At 44.9% G+C, this 25,730-nt stretch overlaps 1 pseudogene; it reads left to right on the forward strand.

The window, feature by feature from the left end:
- The first annotated feature begins 473 nt into the window (after window positions 1-473).
- LOC108800943 overlaps window positions 474-25,730 on the forward strand; it is a 51,047-nt pseudogene continuing 25,790 nt past the window's right edge.

A 25,730-nucleotide genomic window follows, 5' to 3' on the forward strand; every position in this document is an offset into this window, starting at 1 on the left:
GCGATAATATAATTTATGCCCCGCAGATGATACATTTGATGCCCAGGCGATAATAATTAATGTCCCTCAGATAATACATTTGATGCCCAGCCAATAATACAAATGAATGCCCCGCAGATAATACACTTAATGCCCCAGCCGATAGTAAATAATGACCTGCGGGTATTACAATTAATGCCCAGCAAATAATACTCTTAAATCCCAGCAATACTCTTAAATCTCAGCAGTATGTATATAGATTTTTTTTAACCACTTCATGTCTAGCAATTACTAACCCTCAGATTACCCCTCTCACCACTCAACTCGCAGATTCACGCCTCAGCTTGCAGCAACGATCACCACACTCAGTTTGTTCAATTGCTTTGTCTATTCTTGCAGCACTGATCACACCACACACTCAGACCACTCTGTAACACGGCTCTCTCCCACTCGCCGATCACTCGCTCCCCTCTCACAGCACCGATCACCCCCACATGCTCCTGCAGTCCCGGTCACCATCCCGCAGTCCTGGTCCCGGTCACCAATCCGGTCGCCTGCTCTCTACTCCATTCTGCGATGGCGCTCCCGGCTCCGGGCACCCAGCTTCCGTTGCGTGCCTCTCGCTCCTCGCTCCTCGCTCCTCTCGCTCCTCTCTCCTCTCTCCATGTATGTGCTAAAGTCTTCCCACAAACTCCCCTGTGCATTCACGTTTCAGAAATTGGGATATCTGAATTCACTGACTACAGTTTGAAAATTAACACTTTTTTTTTTTTTTTGCTGATCCATATCAAATTATCTTTATTGTCCCTGTTTTTGTACTTTTAAAGGAATACTGTAAAACAGGGCAGTAAAGAAAAAATGTGCATGTTTTAATTGCAGTAGGTAAAAGAAAACTATGACTTGCAATCTGCTGTAAAGAACACATCTAACTTTCCTTTCTTTCATCTTTGTTTCTTTCTTGCCCAAAATTCTACTTGTTCACAAACTGTTTGTTTTTATTTTTAGCTGTTAAAAAGGATCCTGGCCCTGCAAAACCAGCCGCAAAACAGCCAGCCAAGGAAGCTACAAAAGAAGTGCCTAAAGGTAAGTGTGCTAGGGGCAATTAACTTGGTGGTTTTGCTAAGTTTTAAGTGATGATTTAGAGTTTCCAAATTAAAAACATACTGAAAAGATATAGAGACTATAATAATACTTCAGTACAATAAGTACATTTATGTAGGTCTGATTTTACATGACTTACAAAATGTAGTTGTTAATGTGGTTGTGATGATTTATCTGTTCTTAATGGGAAGCTGTGCAACACAGTACTATATAGTATCTTGACTTTGTTGTAATATATATTTGTATTGTATTTGTTGTATTTTTGAAAATGCAAACAGTGGTCTCTTGTGAGTGTTTTCTGTTTATATGATATGTTGGAAATATAACATGTGGTCAACCTATATGTACAGTTGGTGGAATGTTCAGTGTTCCGTTTGTTTTGGTCAGCTTGATGCCTAGCATAGGTCAGCTTGATGCCTAGCATAGAAGATTCATATAAATGTAGTTTACTCATAGCAAACTTGTTTTAATTGCCCCCAACACAGCCAACAAAATAGGGTATTCTATCCTGTAGTAAACATGGACACCTGGTTTGAATCTTTCCATTTAATTGCAACATTTTCAATATGCAACATGAACAATGACACCAGGAGTATGGGGGCATGCCTTGTCCCTTTGGGGGCTCTGTGGCTGCTTTATGTAACCTACTCTGTTGGATCTGTGGGGGTAACAACCCTGCATGGCTCCCTCAATTCTGCGTAACTGTTGTCTTGATGGGGTTTCTACCCTCTAACTTGTGGGTTCTGATATTCCATTGTTCTTTGTCCTACTATTTGTTCTGACTGTTTTATTTTTGCAATTATTTTGTCTGCTGCTGTTCTTGTGTTTTTCTCTGTTTGTTCAATAAATGTTTTTGTAAAATAACGACACCAGGAATATACTATAATGTAGGCAAAAGCAATCTCTGCTCACCAGACCTCGTAAAATAAGTACAATTATACAGTATAACTGCATTGTAGCATAACAGTAAGAATATTTTATATATTTGCTTATTTTTGTTCAAGGAATAGTTTTTATTTAAATGTTACCCTTTTAGAAGAGCTGTGCATTTTGATGGGTTGCAGTAGCTTGTTCCAGAGAATACCTGGGGCACGAGGTCTAGGGGGCACTCAAATAGTATTTAATAAAGATATTTCGTTTTCTAGATTTGTAGACAGCTGTACAAAGGATTTAACATTATGAATGGTATTTTACATTTCATATTGAATCCATAATCATATAGATAGATTGTTCAAACTACAACATTATTTAAATGTTGACTGTGTCTTTCAAAAACTCCCAGCTCCTCAACCCGCCATTAAAATTGTGCAATACAAGTACAGTCATCAGATTCAGAGAGATTAAAGTTCTTACCCTCCCCCTGCCTGCCCATGGCTATGTCTATTAGCTGCAGCATTTCTGCCTTCCTTGAAGTGTCATGATTTGACCTCAGCTCAGCTGTACAGAATAATGCCCAGCCAGGGTACATGCTTTGAGCTGAGGACAAAAATGGTGCAATAATGGAAACTTCAGAGAGCCCCAGTGCCTTGGAGGATTTAAACGTGAAACAACCCTTGGCAATCTCAGGCAGTGTAAACTTTGACTTGTCTGCATCTGAGGACTGCACTTCTATTTTACAAAACTTCTATTCCATGATGGCATAATGATAAAACATTTATGGAACGTGATGCATGAGAACTGCATTCTGGATCAGCCAGATTCTTTTTCCCAAAAGAAACAGAGTTTTGAATATTATTATAAGTAGAAGTTAACATATTTGCATCAATTACAGGTAAACTGGGCCTGGTCTGACAATAATCAGCTATCTTACAAATCACATGACCTTTTGAGCATCCGTTATTAAGCAAGTTAGATGCAATTGGTGGTGTGATGCCTGATTCTGTTATTAAAAACTACTTCAATTATTTTTCTGATATGAAAATTCATATTGAAGTTAAACATCTAAGTTTTACAAATATGGTCACAAGCATGACAAAAATTGTTAATGATTTGGTGGCCCTAACTGGCCATCGGGCTCAGATGGTCTTTTGGTCTGGCCACCTTTTTGTAGAGTTTTTCTCCTGTGCACCCTTTCCATAAATGTCATCTATTGAATCTGTTTGACCATGGCACATTATTAATACACAAAGACATGCATAGCAGAGCATGCATTATTATTGTGTCCATGGTATGTCTTGTTTGTCATTTTAAACAAGTTAAAAACGTTAGTCTTGTACTCAGCACTCTTGAACTAGCTACTTGTATATTTCATTCTACTCTTCCTCACATCACAGCAAGAATGTAATCTCACAATGAATTAATAACTATTAATACATATTAACAACAAAATACTACAAGTCATACTTCATTGTCTTGATGATAATCTGACACAACCAGGCTTATTTTAATAAGGCAGTGCAAAGAACAGTGCTCATGTTTTAAGTTTTTTGTGCCAATCAGATTGCAGCTTTCAACTATTTTCGCAAGATAGAATAAAGATTTTTGCACTTTACACAATGTTCTTTGCTTTATTAAATAAGCTCTTATAATAAATACCTACTACTTCCACACAAATTACATGTGTAGCTGGCTGTAGAGCAATATAGTAATATATCTTTATATACGGTATAATTTTATATTACTTGTATTTCATGTTCTTGTGTTGGTTTGCCAATGTCATATTACATGTGCCTGTACTATGGTGCTATGTGCATGGCTGCATGTCATTTTTCAAATGTCATCAGTGAAGTCCCAGAAGATCACAAAGTTTGCCAATTTGAGAGGTGAGTTTGAAGAGATATTTTGGAGTCGGGTCTGATTAGTGTCTGCTGTTTGCCATGGAGGAAAGTTAAAGAAAAGTTGAAAGGTTCACCACACCTGAGGGAAAAGGGTTCTTCGGTTTCATGAAGTGAAGTAATTTCCAGTTGTACAACCTGACCCTTCACCTTGTATTGGAATAACAGGGTATAAAATACAGGACATTTGATTTGGTTGTCCATTCATCATGTCAATTTTCATTCTTTAATTTACAGAAGTCGTTGATGGAGAACTGCCACTGGATGGTAAGTTTCCCTGCACTGGATCTTTAGAAACAGATCAATAAACTTAAACTGTGTTTAAAGATCATAATACGGAGCTAATGACCTGAAAGACTATCGAAGATGCCAAGAAATAATGCCAAGGAAATCCAAAATCTTGCAATATAACTAAAGAAGTCCAGTACAGTAAAATTCTTCTTGGAGGAATACATTGTGTAAAAAAAAATATGATATACCAGGGAAATGTTTGTCCCATCAGCTTAAGAAGTCATACACCCTTGCAGAACTCATCTTTATAAGAAGTATTCCTCCTGCTATTATGCTGTGATTGGAGAAGTTTCCCATGGATCAAGACAATCATTTTTTTCCATGAAAATGTTTTTTAATCAAATAAAAGTCTATACCTTGAATAACTATCATTTTGCTAACTGACACAACTGTCAGTGTCCATATCAATGTTGTTATTAATCTAAAAGCACAAATGGACATTGCACTTAGCTGCGATTAGTAAATTGGAAGGATCTCAAGCATTATATCCCAGTGATATAATTTTGTAAATAAAATGCAGTATGAGCTCTGAAGATATAATCATTTTAAATGTTAGCTCTTTACTAATATGAAACATTGACAGAGCTGTATATACAGTAAAGCTTTCTTGAGCATTGTATTTGCTCAATAATTAAGCAGAGTGAAAAGGGAACTATTACTAGTGATAGTAAAGACAAGGAAACAATAAAACCTCTGTCCCCACTGGGAAGATTTTGCCATACTTCCTGTCTTGAAAATATACGCAAAGTGAGAAGAAGTCTTCCCAAAGTGAGAGGAAGTCCCACTTTTGACAGCTGTCATTGGACCAGGTACCCCAGTTTGGAAAATTCCCCTATACTCCTGTTATAGCAACAACTGTAAAATGTTAGATTTTCTTTATATGTTCTGTGACAAAAGTGAACAGGAAAGTGACAGCAAACCCTTTCCAGTTTGTGGACAGCAATAATAACCTTTCCCCACGTTACCCAAAACTAGGAAAAAAACAAAGAATCAATTTTTCTGCAAGGGAGGAAATTATAGCTTATTGTCTCAACTTCCTTATAAATATAAAACAAAAACAAAATTAGCTAGTGAAAATACATTGAATAGACTCAAAGTACTTGATGCAAATAAAGCATTAGGACCAGATAGGGAAACAAAAAATTGAAGACGGAAGCGCCACTACCTGGCGCAATAAATGTGGTAGAGCAGGGTGTAAGCGTAAGTGATGTACTCACCTATGGCTGGGTGAGCATTCGCTTGTAATCGTCGGGTTGAGGTGAAGTGGATGGAGTGGAGTAGTAGTGGGAATGGTCCCTCTTTTCCAGGGTGGTGTAGTGATTAAACCGAATAAGGCAGATGGAGACACAAAAGCGAGGGGGTGAAGTATGCAATGGTGGGTGAAGAAGGGGTGGGCTTCTGTAACTCACCATGGGGATAGTGGAGAACGGCTCTCAGCGATGACGGTGCGGCCAGTGTCGTGCCTGGGCGGTGGGCCGTGGGGTGGTCCTCAGGACAATTGCTGGCACAGGTGTCCTCTGATGGCAGGTGCGGTGGAGCGAAGTGTTGTCCTGGACGGGGGGACTGGAGAGTGATGGAGACGCCTGGGTGACAGAGTGTTCAGCCGCAGTGGAGATGGACTCACGCTGGGGCTTCCTGACAGCCCGACGGAACTGTGACCTGCAGGCGTTTGCTGGGGAAGCCTGTAGTGCGGGTGCTGCGGCGCGAGCCGTGAAGAGTGGGTCAGAGGTTGATGTTCTGGGGGGTGGAGCCCGATGTCAACGAGCGGTTACCTCGAGCGGTGTCTGTAGACGGGTGGAGTGTAGGAGACACTCTGAAGATCAGTAGAGACCAGATTGGCCTGACGGCGACGCGTTTCTAAGGTGAAACCTTCTTCTTCAAGCCGATGTGAAGGAATGATGCTGGCGGGAAGCTGAGGTTTTGAACACAGGGGCGGGGTCGGAGGCTGTGGGTGGAGGTGAGAGGATGTGATTGGGCCAAGAGGAAGTGGGTGGAGCTGAAGACCGGGGCGGGTGGGCGTGGTGAAGGCGCGGCTTGGTGACGTTCAAACCGTGGGGGGACAACATGTTTAATTTGAAGATCCAGTATGTTTCTTGTTTGCAAAGGTGGTGGAATCTTTCGGCAGGTGGTAGTTTGTCAGGTATTTGTTCAATTGCAAACACTCTCAGGTGGGCTGTGTTTTTCTGGTGTTTAAGAAGAAAGTGGCGTGGGACACTATGTTCAGTGCAACCTCCTGTGCTCCCCAATTCGCTTGCGGAGGGGGCGGATGGTGCGGCCTATGTAGAGTAAGTTGCAAGGGAATTGTAGGCCGTAGATGACGTGGTCGTGGGCACAGGTGATGAATTGAGTGATTGTGAACTTGTTACCCAAGTTGTCGTGGAAGTGTGATTGGCCGTGGGTGATGAATTGGCACGTGAGGCATAGATGTTTCTTACATTTGAGGACCCATTTCCTGTTGTCGAACAGGAGTGTCTGCCTGAGTTTAGGTTGGAGGGAGGAAACTTTGCTGGGGGCCACTATATTTTTAACGCTGCAGGCTTTTTAAAAAATGATGGAAGGTTTGGGTGGGAGTAGTGGTCCCAATTGAGGGTCGCATAGTAATAGATGCCAATTCTTACGGAGGATGGCTTCAATGGCCTTATAACTGTTATTAAATGGGGTAATGAAGCAAGCTGTTTTTTTGGGGTGTTCCTCGACTGGTTTCTTAGGTGGTTGTTTTGGGGACCATTGTAATGAACTGATCCTGGGCTTTGGTAATGAGGTGTTTTGGGTAGCCTTTTTCGAGAAATTTGTTTTTTAGGATGTGGCTTTGCTTTGGCTTTCCTCTTTATTGGTGCAGTTCTTGCTGATCCTGCAAAATTGGCCTTTGGGGACATTTCGCTTCCAGAGGGGGTGGTGGCAACTCTTGAAGTGGAGATATGAGTTGCCAGCAGTAGGTTTGAAGTGTGTTTTGGTGATGATTTGACCTTCGGAGTGTGTGAGTTCGAGGTCTAAGAAGACCAAGCTGCACTGGTCAGTAACATGGGTGAAACTTAGTCCCGAGGGGTTGGTGTTACAGTATGCCACGAAGTCCTGGATGGTGTCCGGTGAGCCGTCCCAGATGATGAGAATGTCATCTATGTAACGGCCAAAAAAGATGAGGTGGCGGGCAAATGGGTTGTTGCGCCAAATATGGAATTCCTCCCAGAGTCCCATGGTCAAGTTTGCATAGCTTGGGGCATAGTTGGCTTCCATGGCTATGCCTTGGATCTGGAGGTAATAATTCTCTAGGAAGGTGAAGTAGTTATGCTCAAGGGTGAACTTGGTGGAATTGAGGATGAATTGTGCCTGCTTATAGTGGACATCTGTTTGTTGGGATAGATAATGTTGTAGCGCTTGTAGGCCTACTTCATGAGGGATGGAAGTATAAAGTGAGCAAACGTCGAGGGAAACCCAATGGTATGAGGATTCCCAGGAGTAATGGCATAAAGTTTCGATGAGATGCCCAGAGTCTCTAAGGTAGGACGGTAGTGTGGTAACGATAGGTTGTAAGAAGTGGTCCACATAGCGGGAAAGGCCACTGGTGAGGCTTTCAATGCTGGATATTATGGGGCAGCCGGGAGGTGTGGTGCTGTTTTTTTGGATCTTGGGCAGGTGGTAAAAAAGGGAGTATTGGGTTGTGGAGGGCAAAGGAACAATTTTTCTTTTTTGGTGATGATTTTTTCATCGAAGGCTTTGTCGGTGAGGGTTTTGAGGGAGGAGAGGAATTGGGGTAAGGGGTCTGCATGTAGTTTTTGGTAGGTGTTGGTGTCAGACAAGAGGCATAGGGCCTCTTTGATGTAGTCCTCGCGGTTTTGTATGACTATGCCCCCTCCTTTGTCTGCTTGTCGAATGACAATCAGTTGGTTGTTCCTAGACAAGGAAATACTCGCGGCTGTAGATAAAGATCTTGTCCACTACTTTTCCGAAAATTCTGGGGGAGAGGTGTCACCAGGAATTCTTTCGGAGGCGCACAGAGCGACCATAAGGGGCGCCCTTATTTCATATGGCACTAGAAAGAAGAAAGAAGCTAACGTTAAAATAATAGAATTAACGGGGCAGGTAGCGGCCTTAGAAAGTCGTCATAAACGAACTATGACTGAGACAGATTTAATGGCTCTGGCTGTTGCCAGGGAAGCTCTTCGAGAGGCTTTGCTATATAGATATAAATGCTCTCTCAATTACATCTCCCAGCGATCTTACGAAATAGGGGATAAACCCAGGAAGTTCTTAGCTAAACTACTTAAAAAAGGACAAGGAACGAATTTTATAGTTAAAATTAAATCTAACCGAGATGTCCTGGTACATACTTCCCAGGATATCTTAACTGTTTTCCGGGAGTTCTATGCCTCTCTTTATAACATTAGGTACCATTCCACCTCTCAAACTAAACAAATACATATGGATCGTATTAACACCTTTTTGGCAGCTAGTCCCTTTCCTAAACTAGAAGAAACTCAATTAGAGGCTTTAGAATCCCCTATTTTTGAACTAGAAATTAAACAAGCGATTGCCTCAATATCAACGGGTAAAAGCCCAGGCCCTGACGGGTATAGCCTTATATATTATAAAACGTTTCAAACTTTACTAATTTCTCATCTTAATGTATATTATAACTCCTTCTTCCTGGGGAACCCCCCGTTGTCGACCACCCTTCATGCCCACATATCGGTTTTTCCCAAAGAGGGCAAGGACCCGACCATATGTAGTAGTTACAGACCCATTTTCACTTTTAAACACGGATATAAAGCTTTATGCAAAAATCTTTGCCAAGAGACTTAATTGTTTGATACCCCAGCTGAATCTTCCAGACCAGACCGGCTTTATTCCTGGCCGAGAGGTCAGGGACAGTACTCAGCGGGCAGTATCTCTTATACATTAAGCATCTATTTCTTCCCCTCATACTATCCTAATGTCAGCCGATGCCGAAAAGGCATTTGACAGGGTCAATTGGGACTACCTGCGGGCCATTTTACATCACATTGGAATTGGACCAAAGTTTTTGGCAGGGATAATGGCCTTGTATACACACCCCACAGCATGTGTAAAGATAAATGGTCGTTTATCGAAGGAGTTCTCTTTATTTAATGGTACACGCCAAGGATGCCCTCTTTCCCCCTTTTTGTTTGCGTTATTTCTAGAACCACTTCTCACCACTATCAGAATATCGCAGGCATTACAGTGGATAATCGTGAACATAAATTAGCTGCATATGCGGACGATATTTTGTTTTTTATTCAAAACCCCCAGATTTCTTTACCTTCCCTTTTACAGGAATTTGAAAATTTTCAAAAAATATCTAATTTTAAAATTAATTTCACTAAATCAGAAATAATGAATATCACGACACCTTTGCACATAGTAACAACACTAAAATATTATTTACCTTTTAATTGGCAACCCCATAAGATGAAGTACTTGGGAATATATTTGACTCCAAATACTTCGGATCTATATATCACTAATTATCTCCCTACTCTTAATGTTATTAAAAGAGATCTCACTATTTGGCACCAACACAGACCTTTTATTTCTCTCATGGGTAGGGTTAATGCTATCAAAATGATGATCTTACCTAATGTGCTATGCCTATTTCAAACCCTACCTATACACTTACCTAGTCACTATCTGTGCACCCTTAAATCGGTTGTAGGGCGATACGTATGGAGACGATCTTCCGCCAGGATCTCACATAGAACCCTTATTAAGTCTAGGCCTGAGGGTGGCTTAGCATTGCCAGACTTCAACTTTTATTATCAAGCCGCAGCACTCAATAGAGTGTTAGATTGGCATCATCACTCTAAAAGTAAATTATGGGTTAAGATAGAAGAATCTCTCTTAGGACGATCCTTACTAAGTATATGTTGGATACCTCGAAACGTACGGCAATTGGAGTCTGTGATGTCCCCGCTGACTGATCATACTCTTAACATCTGGGTTAAGTTGTATGTGGATTTGATTGGCCAATATAACTCACCATTGATGCCCTTAACTGTCCACCACTATTTCCCACCGGGGATGTATAACAGCGGTTTTTTACATTGGACCACACTCCCCATATTGAGACTGTTCCAGGTCCAAAATGGAACACAACTTTGCTCTTTACAACATCTAAGGAACCAGTGGGGAAGGTTCCCATTTGACTTATGGAGATATAGGCAACTACACCACTTTATACTCAACCTTCCGAAACCGTTGCGGCCCGTTACAGAACTTACTACCATGGAAGCTTTATGCGCCATGGAGGTTGCTCTGAAACATGGTATTTCCCAATTATATACGATTCTCCTTAATCTCAGCTCTCAGGAGTTTCCTACATATCTGGCACAATGGGAAGGAGAGCTTCAAATTACTTGGACGACACTTCGCAAACGGCAAATCTTACGAGCCAACTCTACCTTGGCAGTGAGTGCCTTAGTGACAGATAAGATGTTTCGCTTTCTGGCCAGATGGTACTATAATCCGGAGAGGATACATAAAATGCATACATCTAGGTCGAATACTTGTTGGAGGGGGTGTGGAGAACTAGGTACTTATCTACATATGTGGTGGACCTGTCCTGATTTATTACCGTTCTGGTCACAAGTGACAGCATCAAACTTGTGACTAATGTCTCCATACCTATGGATCCAACAGTATGCTTACTCCATGTCACGGATGTCCCAACGCTGGTGTATAATAGATCATTGATCCCTCCGCTGCTTAATGCTGCTAAAACCTTAATCCCCCTACATTGGAACAAACCAACTATACCGACCATGGTGGATTGGCTTCATAGAGTTGAATACTATAGAACAGGGGCGCCCACTATTTTTCGTCTGGAGATCTACTTTTCAAATGACAAGCTCATTGAGATCTACCAACGAAAAAACACCTGCATTCAGGGGCGGGAGGGGGCGTGGCAGTTCATTGAAGTCAATGGCACCGCAGCCAGGAGCTAAATGGCAACCTTGGGGACGATTTAAGCAGACATTAGAAGCTGCTGAGAGCTCTCAATGATAATTCAGTGGGGAATTATAATGGTATTGTTTAGGGTGTTGCTTTCCTCCCCGAACCCCCAGAAGGTTGACGAATGGGTCTTAAATACAAATATAGTAATATGAAAAAAGAGATTAATTTACAATCTATATACTGTGTATATAATTGAGCGCTCACACTACCTCCCTTCCCTCTTCTACCCTTTTTGATCTTCCCCTTTTTTTTTATGTGACCCTACTATAGGGTCTGGGTATTGTATCATGTAAGGATCTGAGTTAATAATTGCATTTTATGTTGAGTACTTATGAATTGAAATGTCTTTATTGTTTTTCTTTTGGTAATGTATTATACAATCAGATATCTAAATGTATGTGAAGGATGATGCAATACTCTTCTTTGTCTTAAATTAATAATAATAAAAATAATTTAATATGAAAAAAAAAAAATCTGGGACTTTTATTGAAGCTTCACATTTTATACCTCTAGTACTCATTCTATTGAATTTAACCAACATTGTTGATGTTTGAATTGTAGACACAAATCCAGAAGATCGTGCTCCTGAACTAAGTGGACTGTTTCTGCAGAAACCAGATAATATATCTGTGGAAGCCGGTATGTATGGAGTAAGGAATTTAAAATAACTGCAAGTAGATCTAAACACTAACTCAATGACATTTAGCTTGCTAAAGTTCTGTGTTTAAAAACAACTGCCATTTAAAAAATATATATTTTTTTTATGCTTTCTTGCATCTCAATGCTGCTGATCTCCTCCATCCTCTTGCAGCCACTTAGTGTCTACATCTATCCAGCATCAGCTCAGCATGCGCTTCCTCATAGTGACAAAAGTGGACATGCCTGCGCAATGTGTTAGGGTGACAATGCAGGAACACAGTTTGGATACAGTGGTCACCCCATAACAGGAAGTGTCTGAACAAGTATCTTTGGGAGGATCACTAAGTATGAGTTTAATGGAAGCTGCAAATTTATTTTAAAAATATTTAAAACAACTTTTTAAAGCAGCATTTACACATTAAAGCTTATGGGATATTTTAGTGGTTGCGTTTAGATCTACTTTAATTATGTTTTAATCTTAAAGGAAACTATAATGGCTTTGGGTCATTTACTGTTCTTTATTACTTTTATTACGTTTTTAAATTGATGTTTTATCTTTTTTTAATTACTATACAAAATCTATATCTTTAACATTTAGGGGGTTATTCACAAATATTCGGCTAATCCTTCAGCTCGCTTCGGCTTCAGAAACCCTTCGGAACAGCCAAACCGAAGGGCTGTTGTATGCACTATTCTTTGGGGTTTGTTTTTTTTTAAATAATAAAGGACTTGTCAAAAAAGGGGGCACCCGGTGCAGATAAGGGTTGTGGGGAAGACGCCCCTCATCGGCATGGAGACAAGGTCCCCCCTGGAAAGGCACCATCCCAATGTTGGGGGCATGTGGCATGGTATGGTGGAGGGGGGGGGGGGAAGCCCCCCCCCCCCCATTTCCTGGCCTGCCAGAATGCTGCTACTCGTTTTAAGGGTCTGGAAATGGATTTTAGGGGGACCCTAATAATTTTTTTTCTTCCTGTCCCCCCAAAATTCCTACCAGACCAAAAAGTCAAACCAGTACTTCAGAAGTCCTCAGTCATGTTCATCTCCATTGTCAGTGGCTGGCCACTGGGCCACTGGGCCTCCAGACTCAAGCCTCAGTGTCCGCATATGGCTAATCCCCAGACTTCAGGCATAGCCAGTTCAGTCAGTCAGCAGCAGCCTCTTTAAGCACGTATCGTCCGCTCGTTGTATATAAATGGACAGAAGGAATGCTCTTAGATGTGAGTCGCCATATGTGTACAACTTTTTTTTTCCTGCTTGCACACACCCCCTAGCGCACGAGAGTAGGATACGGTAACATTTTTAAACAGCCCTCGATGACTTTATATACAAGCGTCGGGTGGCTGTTGAGGCTCCTGATCGCTTGTATGCTGCGTGGGAGTGTGCGCCTCTCCAATGCCACTGATGGCTATCCCGGGCTCCCGTCTCCCGTGGGCTTGTGACTAGCATGACAACTCTCTGTACTGATATAGGAGGGCGATCAGTACACTTCCACCTGCTAACTCCCCTCCAATCACTGAATGTGGAAATTATGTGTATTACATCACTTCCGCATTCAGCCTGTCATTTCTCTGGCTGCTGTAGCCGAAGAAAAAGCTGGTGAAGCAGATCCCTGCTTCGTCAGCTTATTTGGGGGTCCCTAAGTGACATTAGGGGTCTAATAAACCCCTTATGTCTCCATAAAGAGAACCTGTCACTATATATTTGCTAGCTTGCTAGCTCAATATGTAATAGCAATAAAGTTTTGTTTTTTTAAATGGTTTTAAAAAGTCACATGAAAAATAGAGAAAAAAAGTTGATTGTGACACACATGTTGCATATTACTGCAAACGTAGAAGTGCAAGCAATAATTCTAGGGTCATTAACACTAAATCAATGAGCGGTAAAAGCTTTTAGCCTATGGCTAATTTTGGGTATTGTAGTTTTTTGCGATTTTGCAGGTGCACGCAATTTTAAGGCTTCACATGTTTGGTGTCTATTTAATGTGGATAGATAGATGGACCCTACGCACATCTCACAGCATCCCCGGCCTATGTAGAAAATGGTGTTCGCAGTGATGATCACGGATGGCGCCGTGCAGACACAAAGTAGAGACAAGGATCACCAGCACTCAGCGATATCATTCAATATGTCCATTTAATTGGACAAAGTGTCACAGTAACAAAAGCCAACGTTTCGGGGCCACATAGGGTCCCTTCAATCGTACGATTGTCGGCGGGTTAGTGCCGTTTTTGGGAGACAAATGCTGAACGGGCCGTTGTGCGCAAGCGCACACTGCACGTTCAGCATTGCAGTCATCGGAAGCCTGCCCCTCAGGGGGGCGGGCTTGCGATGATCGCAAGTACGATCTGCCTGTCCAAGATGGGCAGATCGTACGTTTTTTTAATTAGTCTTGCGATGGTTGTAAGGTGTATGGGCACCTTTAGTGCTAAAATTGACATGGGGGGAGGGGGGAAAAATTATCCTTTATTGTCACTTTAACTTTAATCTGTATTTTCATGTCTATGTATTGTTTATAGACAATGAATGAGGTAAATCTCTCATTTTGACTCACAGACTCTTTATTTTAGGAGAGACAAAACTAGTGCATAGATGCCTAGCGCAAACACTGGCCAACTTAACATTGGGTTGTGAAAATGTAAAGTGTACATATAGGCCAACTCCATCCCAAACATTTTTTTTAGTTTTGCATAGACTGTAAAATAGTTAGGGCTCATATTTGATGGATGTTCTTGGCAAACTCAACCTTTTCTGTCTGAACACAGCGCTGCTCAAATGCATGCATTCAAATGCAAAAAGTTTGACCTGCGTTGCCTCAATAGAACCTGCCGTGTCTGAAGAAAAACACTATGAAATGCAAAGCAGGTCAACTCAATCCTCTGAACTTTCACCTGCACTACTCAATTGCAGTCAGTAGGAATCTGGTAACCTGTATTTGAGGTGCATTTCAAAAACACATCAAACGCAGGAAATCAATGTCCATATACATGAGCCTTTAAACTATCTTCCAGTCATTTATTTTTGTTCTTCCATTATGGAGATTTTTTCCAACTTCCTGTTTGGTCACCAGCACAGGAAAGCACGAGGAAGGTGTGACAGACCTAGGGCTGCAGAGATCTATTACCCCGGAGGACTTTGTTAGCTCGGTGTGTTTTTCCTGTTTAATATTTTATCTAGAGAGAGCTTGTAAAAATTTGACTTCTTAACCCATCCGGACTTCCATCTTGTTTTGATACCATGTCTGCTAAAGGTATTTCGGTGAAGGCAGCAGGATGTCTGGAGTGGGCATTGTTTAGTTTCAAAAGCTCTCATCTGATTAAGGACATTCATTATGTTTGTAGTGCTACCCTCCCAGGAGCCGCTGGTGTAACGGGTCTTTCTGTCCCCCTGCACCAATGTACCGTCCAATGGTGGATCCACAGTACACCAACACACCTTTAAAGAGTTTTGTAATGGCTTTAACAACCAGATCACACAACTTAATGCACTTAGTGGCTTAACAATCACATACAGTATTATCAATGATGGGCTAAGGCACTCTGACACCCAGCAACTGTGGCTATCTATTGGCTACATGGAGACCTGTGATGTCAGACTGTCTCAGTGGTGAATCTTGGGATAGATAATCTCAATAACCTTGGAAGTACCACACCCCCTCTAAACTACTGGCCAATAGTGATGTCCTAGGCTAGCTGGCGTTGGGGCCCATATTGTGTAGCAGATGTGTAAAAGTACTTTGTCACATTGGCCCAAAGGCCTCTCACCAATCCCTGGGCTATCTTGGGAAGGATGATGCTGTCAGCAGTAGATGGATGTCCCTCTTTTCTTCAGACCGACACTTGGGAAGAAGGCGAGGTTATCTCTGTTCTCTGGCGACACGTCACAGCTTGTCTAGGGTCTTTTGCAATACATCGCCACTCGTCTAGGATCATCTAGGGTCTTTGAACACGATCTCCCCTGGCTCCGTTCGAATCCACTCACTCTGCTGGGCTGGCCGGATCACTCCAATGGCTGGATCGGCCCTACGTCCAAGCCGCGATATCTCCGCCTCTGCCGCGCCACTAGGCCTCAAACCGGGCGCTCTCTTCCATGAGAGGGAACTGTGGCCCCGACAAATATCCTTTCTGAGGGGCCATATTTACTCACTGCATCTGGTGAGTACCCAACGTTTGGGGAGCTGCTGGATCAAAAAGAAAATAACAGAAAGATCTTTTCCTTTTTACACGGCTAATAAGTCTGTTTATTTGAACATTGTGGTTCTTCACTGACATCTAGTGTTTCACTTTGGGATTGCTACTAATTATCAGTTTACAACTGACACAATATTTTTCGTTTGTTACATTGTGATTCATTCTTTCAGAAATGTTTTTACAAGCTATTATGGCTTGGCCTATTTCTTTCACTGTTAATGTTTGATGTTAGCACACTTTTTAGTTTTTTTTCACTACAAATTTGAATCTGAACACAGTTTATGCACTTATTATATATTGATAGTATATAGTTTATTTACCATTTCTGGTATATTTATCAATATATTCATCATTTATACTCATCACTAAACCAGGATTATTGGTTTTCACTCACTAATTGATATAGCATAATTTTGTATATTTGTTGTTCACCTTTAGCGCTGTGTCACTTTTTCATTTGATAGTTCAATGAAAGCAGAGGATAAAGAACCTCTCCACCAAGGTGTGTTGATGGCTTGTGCTGGGTATAAATTGGTATCCCTCTTTACAGAGAGAGTATTCACTGCAGGTGATCTTCGTACTGTGTTGACAGCTTCTTCAGTGCTATGACATAGTGCATCATAAGTAAGTTTCTGTGGTGGTCGTACTAGTCATTTGGATCTTGATTCCAAAAGTCAGGAAGGGCCCTCATCCGGGTCATCATCAGCTGGAGGAGGTGGAGACTGAGGAGGCTCTACCCGTTCCTCTTCTGGTTGAGCTACAGCCTCTTCGGACACAGGGAGATCAGGCAAGGGATCTGTCATCTCCGAGAACATTCCACAGCTCTCTTCAGGAACTTCTGGACAGTCCTGAGGTATGAATTCTGGAGCTTCTGGCCTCAAAGCACTGGAACTTGGTTCGGGGTCAGTGGTCCTTTGAGTGTAATTTAGAGAATCAGAAGGCCACATCCAACTCAGACACATGTCCTCTTCAACACTATCACTATCACTCTCACTGTCTCTCTCTGAATTCACTCTCTGAGACCTGGTGGCTGGGACTCCCCGAGACGCATGTGAAGTTGGCACAGGGGGTTCCTCGCTGGCCTGTGTTCGGACAGCCTCATTCAAAGATAGCAAATGATTCCTGTGTCCAATTCTTTACCGGCCCTTCTCTTCCATCAGGTCCAATCTGATATACTGGAAGCCCAGGTGACAATATAGACTTGTGATCCCCACCTGTCAGCTAGTTTGTGCCTGGCTGCAGGTCCTAGATTTCTCAGTAGTACTCTGTCTCCTGGCTGGAGATTTTGAACTCGCACTCTCAGGTCATACCTCCTTTTATTTCGCTGTTCTATTCCTTCAGCAAATTAATGAGCCTTCTCATATGCAGACACAAAGTTTCTCCTTAACCGCTCCACTTAGTTTCTGTGAGTGGCAACAGAAGTTTGATCTGCGGACAAACCGAATGCTATGTCTACTGGAATTAGCGCTTCTCTTCCGAACATAAGCCGATTAGAATATTCCATCATTTTCTGTACAATTGTAAGCATGAACAACAGTAGAGATATGCCGACTCCAATGTTGATTCTCTTCAATAGACAGAGTCCCCAGCATATTAAGCAGAGTGTGATTGAATCGTTCTGGTTGTGCGTCCCCCTGAGGATGATATGGGGTAGTCCTTGACTTCTGAATCTGTAGCAGATCCAATAGCTGCTTAATAAGTCTACTCTCAAAGTCCTGACCTTGATCAGAGTGTATTCTCTGAGGCAATCCATAGTGAACAAATAATTTTTCCACTAACACTTTGACCACAGTGGAGGCCCTTTGATCTCTGGTGGGATAGGCCTGAGCATATCTAGTAAAGTGATTGGTCACAACAAAGATATTTCCTTGTCCACTGGTGTCTGGCTCCAAACACAAAAAATCAATGCACACTAAGCTCCAATGGGCCACCTTGACTTTGAAGGTGGCCCATTGGAGCAGTTCTGTTGGGTAAAGTCTTTCACTGAATGCAACGTAAACAGTGATGGCAAGATGGAGAAAAGCTCTCTCCATCTAAGGAGCTGAGACTGTAACTTTTTCTTCCATTCAGATGAGACAGGAGCATCTTTGGGAAAGAACTGTTTAGCTGGAATTTCCTTCCTCACTCCCCCCACTGAATCAGTGGGTGAGAGGGGTGTGATGAAATCACCTGCCAGATGGGGTTCCTCGCTCTCAGAGTCACAGGGGAGTCTGAGACATTACATACATTCACTAGCACTCTACCGTTAGCTCTATGCAAAGCTTTCGTGGAAATCAGTTCTGGTATCACTTCTATCCCAGAATTCTTGATGTCCATAGGGTAGGCTTCCAGCATCACATAAGGCCCTGGCTGAGCCCAATTGAATCTGACGGTTGCTTTCAGGCAGGCCTCCTCTCCGGGTTGCAAAACCTTTCCCGCACCTTCCAATTTCCACAGGCGGCCAATTTCTGTTGGGCCTCTCTACTCTTGGATCATCTGTAAGTATACAGGCCGCAGTGCAGGATGTACCCGTTCATCTTCAGCACCGGCTGTAGCCATGACAGGGGTAAGAAGTCGTCTCACCACTCTGATGATGGAATACTGGTTAGAACCTGGCGGTCGGGGGCCCCACAATGGCCAAGGTGTCAAACATTCCAGATTGTCTGGCCACAGTGGAACTAAACTCTAACTTGACTTGAAGGCATACATGAGACTCGTATTCCCAACACCCAAAGTGATGGGAAGGTGCTTCAGGTGTTTTTCGTAGAAGTCTTGATAGATCAGGGTAACCTGGGCTCTAGAATCCAATAAGGCTTTGGTGAAGATTCCTTTAACCAGGAATTGAACAACAGGAGCAGGGCCAACGCTTCAATGTAGCAGAGGCCTTGACTGCAGGTTTCGGCCTCGGTTCAGCATTCTCAACATCGGAGCGAGTCATGGTAAGTGGACGCCCAATTTGCTCCTTCACTGGGGCACCGTTGAAGTTTCCCCCTGGCTTGGAATGCATCACTCTCTGAGATCTTCCCGGAGTCCTTGGATCCAAACTGAATGAGCGTTCTTTCTCTGGGCACTGGGCTTGAAGGTGGCCTAGACTCCCACATAGCATTTTCTCCCAGTTCGATTAGGAATTCTCTTTTTGGGAGGAAAGTGGGTTCCAAGGGGGGGAGTGTTTGCTTGAGGGTCTGACCAATGGGTCTGAGCTTCTGTCATCCGCACTACAGTCTGACACAAGACAGCTTGAGCCTCCTGCATCTCTTTAATGGTCTGGCATAACTCGCGTTGTGTTTGACCTAACTGGGCGATGTCCTTTTTGACTCCCACATCAACAGAAGGACAAGTAACACTTTGTCTCTTCAGATCTACTTACGACTCACTGGTTGATCCAGGATCTTCTTCGTCTGAATAACAATCACGGACTAAAGCAGCGTGTACTTGCACTGCATCCCTCTTTATAGTCAAACCCTCAGAAGAATGGGACTTTGTGTTCTTCTCTACTATGATGCCTCCTCTTACAGGATTTCTCTCCGTAGCCTCGGAGAGCTAGGGGTCTGATCTGAACCCTTTAGGAGGATTTTTAAAACAATAGGGTGGTTGGGTCGGGCACCCTGTCAAATTTGATCCAGTCGAGCCTTGTCAACTACCTTTAGGTCTGGAAGACTTGCCATAGTATCTTATCTACTCGAGTCACATAGTCGGATAATTTCGCTCCTCTGAGCTGATAGGTGTGTTCAAACTTGTACACTAGGTCAGAGAGTTTCTCCACGTTTTCAAAGGCAGCACATAAGGCATCCATGTGCAATCTGCAGCGGTACAGTCTTGCTTACCCAGCCTGAGATTGCCGATGATCTCTGCGGCAGGTCCTCTCAGGCTTTCAACTATCCTGTTTCTTTTGTGCTTCAGGAACATCCCACTCCTCAAGTGCTTGGGAAGCTTGTTCTACCCACGTCTCAAAGTCCTCATCTCTGGATGGTACATGTACCTTCCATGAATAAAACCGTAACTTACGATACCCATAGTGAGAAGGTGGTGTGGGATTCTTCAACGAGTTTTCCGCCAGTCTCTTGATGTCCATGAAGAAAGAGGCAGGTAATCTATTTGGGATTGATAGAGGAGAGTCATCCACTTCTACTACATCAGACAGAGTCTCACTGGATCCTTCTGGGTTGCCTGCTGGAATTTTGAAAGGAAGTATCTGTACTCTAATCTCGAGAGTAAAGCAGAATATTGTCGGGGGGTGGCCAGCATGTGATCCGGAGCAGACGTGCGCCCGGGCAGCTCTGCTCCTTGGATTTCCTGCCACTATCCTAGCGCTGAGTTTCTGCTACTTACCTGGGTTCAGGTGTTGCTCTACCCCTCTGGAGTCGGGACGGACCCTCGGCGGGGTTCTGCATGAAGCGGAACAAGTATAGATCGTCGGGAGGCAAGCCTCGTGGTGGCTCGGAGGCGGCCATCTTGGCTGTGCTGGCTGAATGCAGCAAGATGTCTGTGGGCACGCAGACGAGTGTCCCGGCCTCGCCGCCTAACTCTCCCTCTAGCTCGGACATCTTAGCGGCCATTACATCCTGCAAGGAGGCGCTCACCAACAAGATCGACTCTTTATCCGCCGATGTGAGCTTCCTGCGCCATGACATGGGAAAATTCCGTACGCGCATGGGGGAAGCGGAGGCCCGGATTTCCCAGGTGGAGGAGACGACACGGTCAGACACCGAGGAGCTCCAGAGGCTTCAACGGCAGGTACGGGGGCAACAGGAGAAGGCAGTGGACACCGAAAACCGGCTGTGCCGCAACAACGTTCGCGTGCTGGGCCTCCCTGAACGGGTGGAGGGAAAAAAGGCGGCTGAGTTTGCTGAGACCTTCCTGGCTACACTCCTGGACCTGCAGGACTTGCCACCGACGTTCGTGGTAGAGAGAGCACATCGCGTGCCACCTGTCCCGCCGAAACCGGGGGCCCCGGCCCGGCCTTTTCTAATCCGCCTACTCAACTACAGGGACAGGGACCGGGTACTTGCCGCAGCGAGAAGTCATCCTAATCTGCAATATGAGAATGCCCGTGTCTCCCTGTTCCCGGATTATTCTACAGAAATACAGCAACGCCGCAGATCCTACACGGAGGTTCGTAAGAGGCTTCGGGAGAAAGGCTTGCAATATGGCCTTCTGTACCCCAGTCGTCTACGGGTTACCGATGGCGACACCACACTTTTTTTGATACCCCAGCAGCGGCCGTGGCCTGGCTAGACAGCACCTGACCGGAGCTGCCTACGGAGGGTGCTGCCGCATGGTAAGCCTGTATTCCTCATATCAGCATACCTTCTGCTTACACCGATTGCTCAGCGCCTCTGTAATGGGAGCGAGATAAGCCCTGGAATTTAGCAAAGTTCTCACCAGATCACTTTACTGCCCTAGCAGACTGTTGTTTTTCTTTTGTTGAATTTTTTGACTGTTTTGGGGATCCTAAGCCTTCTGACACGCATTTCTCTACGAGCTGTTGGGGATGTGTTGGCCTGGCAGGGTGGGTTCGGGGCGGGTTGGGGGGGATCGGGGTCGTTTTTTATTCTGGTTCGCGGTCCTTTTTCGTTTCAGGTGGTTGACTTGCACACGGCCATTACATCCTGCAAGGAGGCGCTCACCAACAAGATCGACTCTTTATCCGCCGATGTGAGCTTCCTGCGCCATGACATGGGAAAATTCCGTACGCGCATGGGGGAAGCGGAGGCCCGGATTTCCCAGGTGGAGGAGACGACACGGTCAGACACCGAGGAGCTCCAGAGGCTTCAACGGCAGGTACGGGGGCAACAGGAGAAGGCAGTGGACACCGAAAACCGGCTGTGCCGCAACAACGTTCGCGTGCTGGGCCTCCCTGAACGGGTGGAGGGAAAAAAGGCGGCTGAGTTTGCTGAGACCTTCCTGGCTACACTCCTGGACCTGCAGGACTTGCCACCGACGTTCGTGGTAGAGAGAGCACATCGCGTGCCACCTGTCCCGCCGAAACCGGGGGCCCCGGCCCGGCCTTTTCTAATCCGCCTACTCAACTACAGGGACAGGGACCGGGTACTTGCCGCAGCGAGAAGTCATCCTAATCTGCAATATGAGAATGCCCGTGTCTCCCTGTTCCCGGATTATTCTACAGAAATACAGCAACGCCGCAGATCCTACACGGAGGTTCGTAAGAGGCTTCGGGAGAAAGGCTTGCAATATGGCCTTCTGTACCCCAGTCGTCTACGGGTTACCGATGGCGACACCACACTTTTTTTGATACCCCAGCAGCGGCCGTGGCCTGGCTAGACAGCACCTGACCGGAGCTGCCTACGGAGGGTGCTGCCGCATGGTAAGCCTGTATTCCTCATATCAGCATACCTTCTGCTTACACCGATTGCTCAGCGCCTCTGTAATGGGAGCGAGATAAGCCCTGGAATTTAGCAAAGTTCTCACCAGATCACTTTACTGCCCTAGCAGACTGTTGTTTTTCTTTTGTTGAATTTTTTGACTGTTTTGGGGATCCTAAGCCTTCTGACACGCATTTCTCTACGAGCTGTTGGGGATGTGTTGGCCTGGCAGGGTGGGTTCGGGGCGGGTTGGGGGGGATCGGGGTCGTTTTTTATTCTGGTTCGCGGTCCTTTTTCGTTTCAGGTGGTTGACTATTGGGTGATTGGGCGCGCACTGCTGGTCTGACGGAGGTGTGGAGATGGAGGAACCCCATGATTAGGGCTTACTCTTGTTTCTCCACCTCTTACAGAACTGCTTCCCGCATAGACCTAGCATTTGCCGGGGGAGCCCTCCTGCCTGATATTGGAGAGGTCAGATACCTGCCGGGGGGTATCTCCGATCACTCGCCCATGTGGCTCACTCTCCGCTCTGGCCAGGGCAGAGACCGGGCCCTTTGGCGACTGGCCCCCCACTGGATCTCTCACCCTCTGGCTCTGGAGGCTATTCCACCATCCATTGAACAGTACTGGAACCTGAACGCCTCCACTGCTGGGGCAGAAATGGTATGGGATTCATTCAAGGCCTATGTCAGGGGAGACTTCATGTCCTTACAGAAGGCGATTAAGACCCAGGACTCAGCCCGTACAGTGGAACTCCAAACGGAGGAGGCAAGGTGCCTCTCGAGCTATGAGTCCTCGCCCACCCCTGATAATTTTGACACCTTGATGTCAGCGAGGCGTACGCTCCGCTTGCATCTGGCGGACCTAACACGGACTGATATGCGTAGCCATAAACAAAATTATTTTGAAAATGGGGATAAAAATGGGAGACTGCAGGCTATGCTGTCGCAGACGTCCCGGCCTCAGACGGTGGTTGCGGAACTGCGGTCTGGCCCGGACGCCTCTGTTACTTCCCCGGCAGATATCCTCGAGGGGTTTCGGAGTTACTACACCACCCTCTATTCCTCCTCACTACCGACGGACGCCCAGCCTCAGGGCCTACGGCCCCTGTTGGACTCAGTTGCCCTTGGCTGGTTGACCAACAGCCAACGGGATTTTCTGGTAAGACCCATAACTGAACCTGAGGTACTGGCCGCCATACGCTCCTTCCCCAACGGAAAAACACCAGGCCCTGATGGCATTCCTATCAAATTTTACAAAACACATGCGGAATTAGTGGGCCCTAGATTATGCGAGATGTATACCTCGTGTTTAGCGAAAGACTGTCTGCCGCCATCCATGTCGGGGGCTCATGTAATAGTGATCCACAAGCCACCTCGGGATACCAAAAGCCCCTTATCCTCTTAACCCTTTCATGCGCACGACCATCAAAGTATGGCGCACGGGTAACTCCTGGTGCTCCAGGAAGGCCCTGGAAATTTCCCCGAATACCCCTTTGTGGAAAAACCCCAATCTGCCCCATTTCCACACGGTCCCTGATCCCGCCTTTTGGGCAAAACATGGTGTGAAACGGATCTCGGACATTGTGGAGTCCGCTTCCCTGATCTCATTTGAAGACCTAACCGCAAGGAGGGCTATTCCCCCCAAATGCATTTTTCGTTATTTACAACTCGCCCATGCCTTCAGCGCTCAATTTCCAGGAGATGGGATTCGCCTGGGAGAGTCTCAACTGGAGTCCCTGGCTGGGACGGAGAGACTGAGGAAGCCCGCCTCCTGTTTCTATAATACCCTGCAAACCATAACTTCCTCTGGCCTGCTCACATTACAGACTAAGTGGAGGGTGGACGTCCCAGACATGGATGAGGAGGACTGGGAGGAAGTATGGGATGCACCCTTTAAACAACTGGTTGCCATAAGGGATAGAATGGTGCAATTTAAGATATTGCACAGAGCCTACTTTACACCTCACCGTTTACATAAAATGAATGCGTCCATCTCCCCGTCCTGTTGGAGATGCACGTGTGATGAAGGCGGGTTTTTTCATGTGTTCTGGGAATGCCCCCTCATCAAGCTCTACTGGGGCTCCACGGTAGACTTTATCTCAAGAGTCACTTCATTGCCACTCACACCATCACCGAGATTGTGCCTGCTGGGCCTGGTGGAGGATGTAGCTCCGACCAGGTCGGAACGCATATTGGTGGGCCTGACCTTGTTCTATGCACGCAAGGCTATTGCTATGTACTGGAAAAAAACGGCCCCGCCGGAGTTGTCCTTTTGGAAAAAATTGGTGAATGATAACCTGCCTCTATACCAGGATACGTATGCTAACAGGGGTTGCCCAGTTATGGGGAGGGGCTGTGAGAAGACCTAGCAAGGCCCATTGAGTAATGATTCTCCCACCTGAAATGTAGGACCGTAACTGTATTGTTTTGTTTGATTTTTCTTATTTTGCTTCTTGTTTTCTTCTTTTATTTTCTTTTCCACGGCTATTGATGCCGTAATGTTATGTTGAATGCACTGCTATGCATGGTGCCACCGATGTAAGGCACAAATAGCGTGCACTGTTGTGATGCATGTATCAAAAACCAATAAAGTGTTTTGCTAAAAAAAAAAAAAGCAGAATATTGTCTCCCTGGAAACAATCAGGAATTCCCTTCTTCCATTCTAACAGGCCATAGGTGTGAGAGCTTTCTTGGCCCCTCTTCACATCTAGCACGAACACTTTCTGTTCAGGAGCTAGTAAGGTTACTGCTTGGCGGATCTGTTCCTCTGTCCAGCTGTCATTAGGCATGTCTAGGACTATGCTTAGCCCAAGTTGGCCATTTTGTTCCTGGCACCACTTAGTGGCTGCGTTTTGGATCCATATTACTAATTTGGCTCATTGGTGCGGTCATTCTCAGGTCAGGGGGGGGAGGTCAGAAATGGATCCCAGATGAGCCCCCAAATGTAACGCTACCCCCGCAGGAGCCGCTGGTGTAACGGGTCTTTCTGTCCCCCTGCACCAATGTACCGTCCAATGGTGGATCCACAGTACACCAACACACCTTTAAAGAGTTTTGTAATGGCTTTAACAACCAGATCACACAACTTAATGCACTTAGTGGCTTAACAATCACATACAGTATTATCAATGATGGGCTAAGGCTCTCTGACACCCAGCAATCGTGGCTTTCTATTGGCTACGCTGAGACCCGTGATGTCAGACTGTCTCAGTGGTAAATCTTGGGATAGATAATCTCAATAACCATATCTCCCCTTGGAAGTATCACACACGCTCTAAACTACTGGCCAGAAGTGATGTCCTAGGCTAGCCAACGTTGGGGCCCATACTGTGTAGCAGATGTGTAAACGTACTTTGTCACATTTTGTCTCACCACTTTGTCTCACCACTCCCTTGCAAGAAGGCACTCTTGCAATGGACTGGAGTGTCTTCATTCAAGATTTTGGCTGCTCTGCATTCATCAGGAATTTTCCCAGAAGGATGTTAA

Source organism: Nanorana parkeri, unplaced genomic scaffold, assembly GCF_000935625.1.
Source record: "Nanorana parkeri isolate BGI_ZX_2015 unplaced genomic scaffold, ASM93562v1 scaffold2175, whole genome shotgun sequence".
Lineage (NCBI taxonomy): Eukaryota > Metazoa > Chordata > Amphibia > Anura > Dicroglossidae > Nanorana > Nanorana parkeri.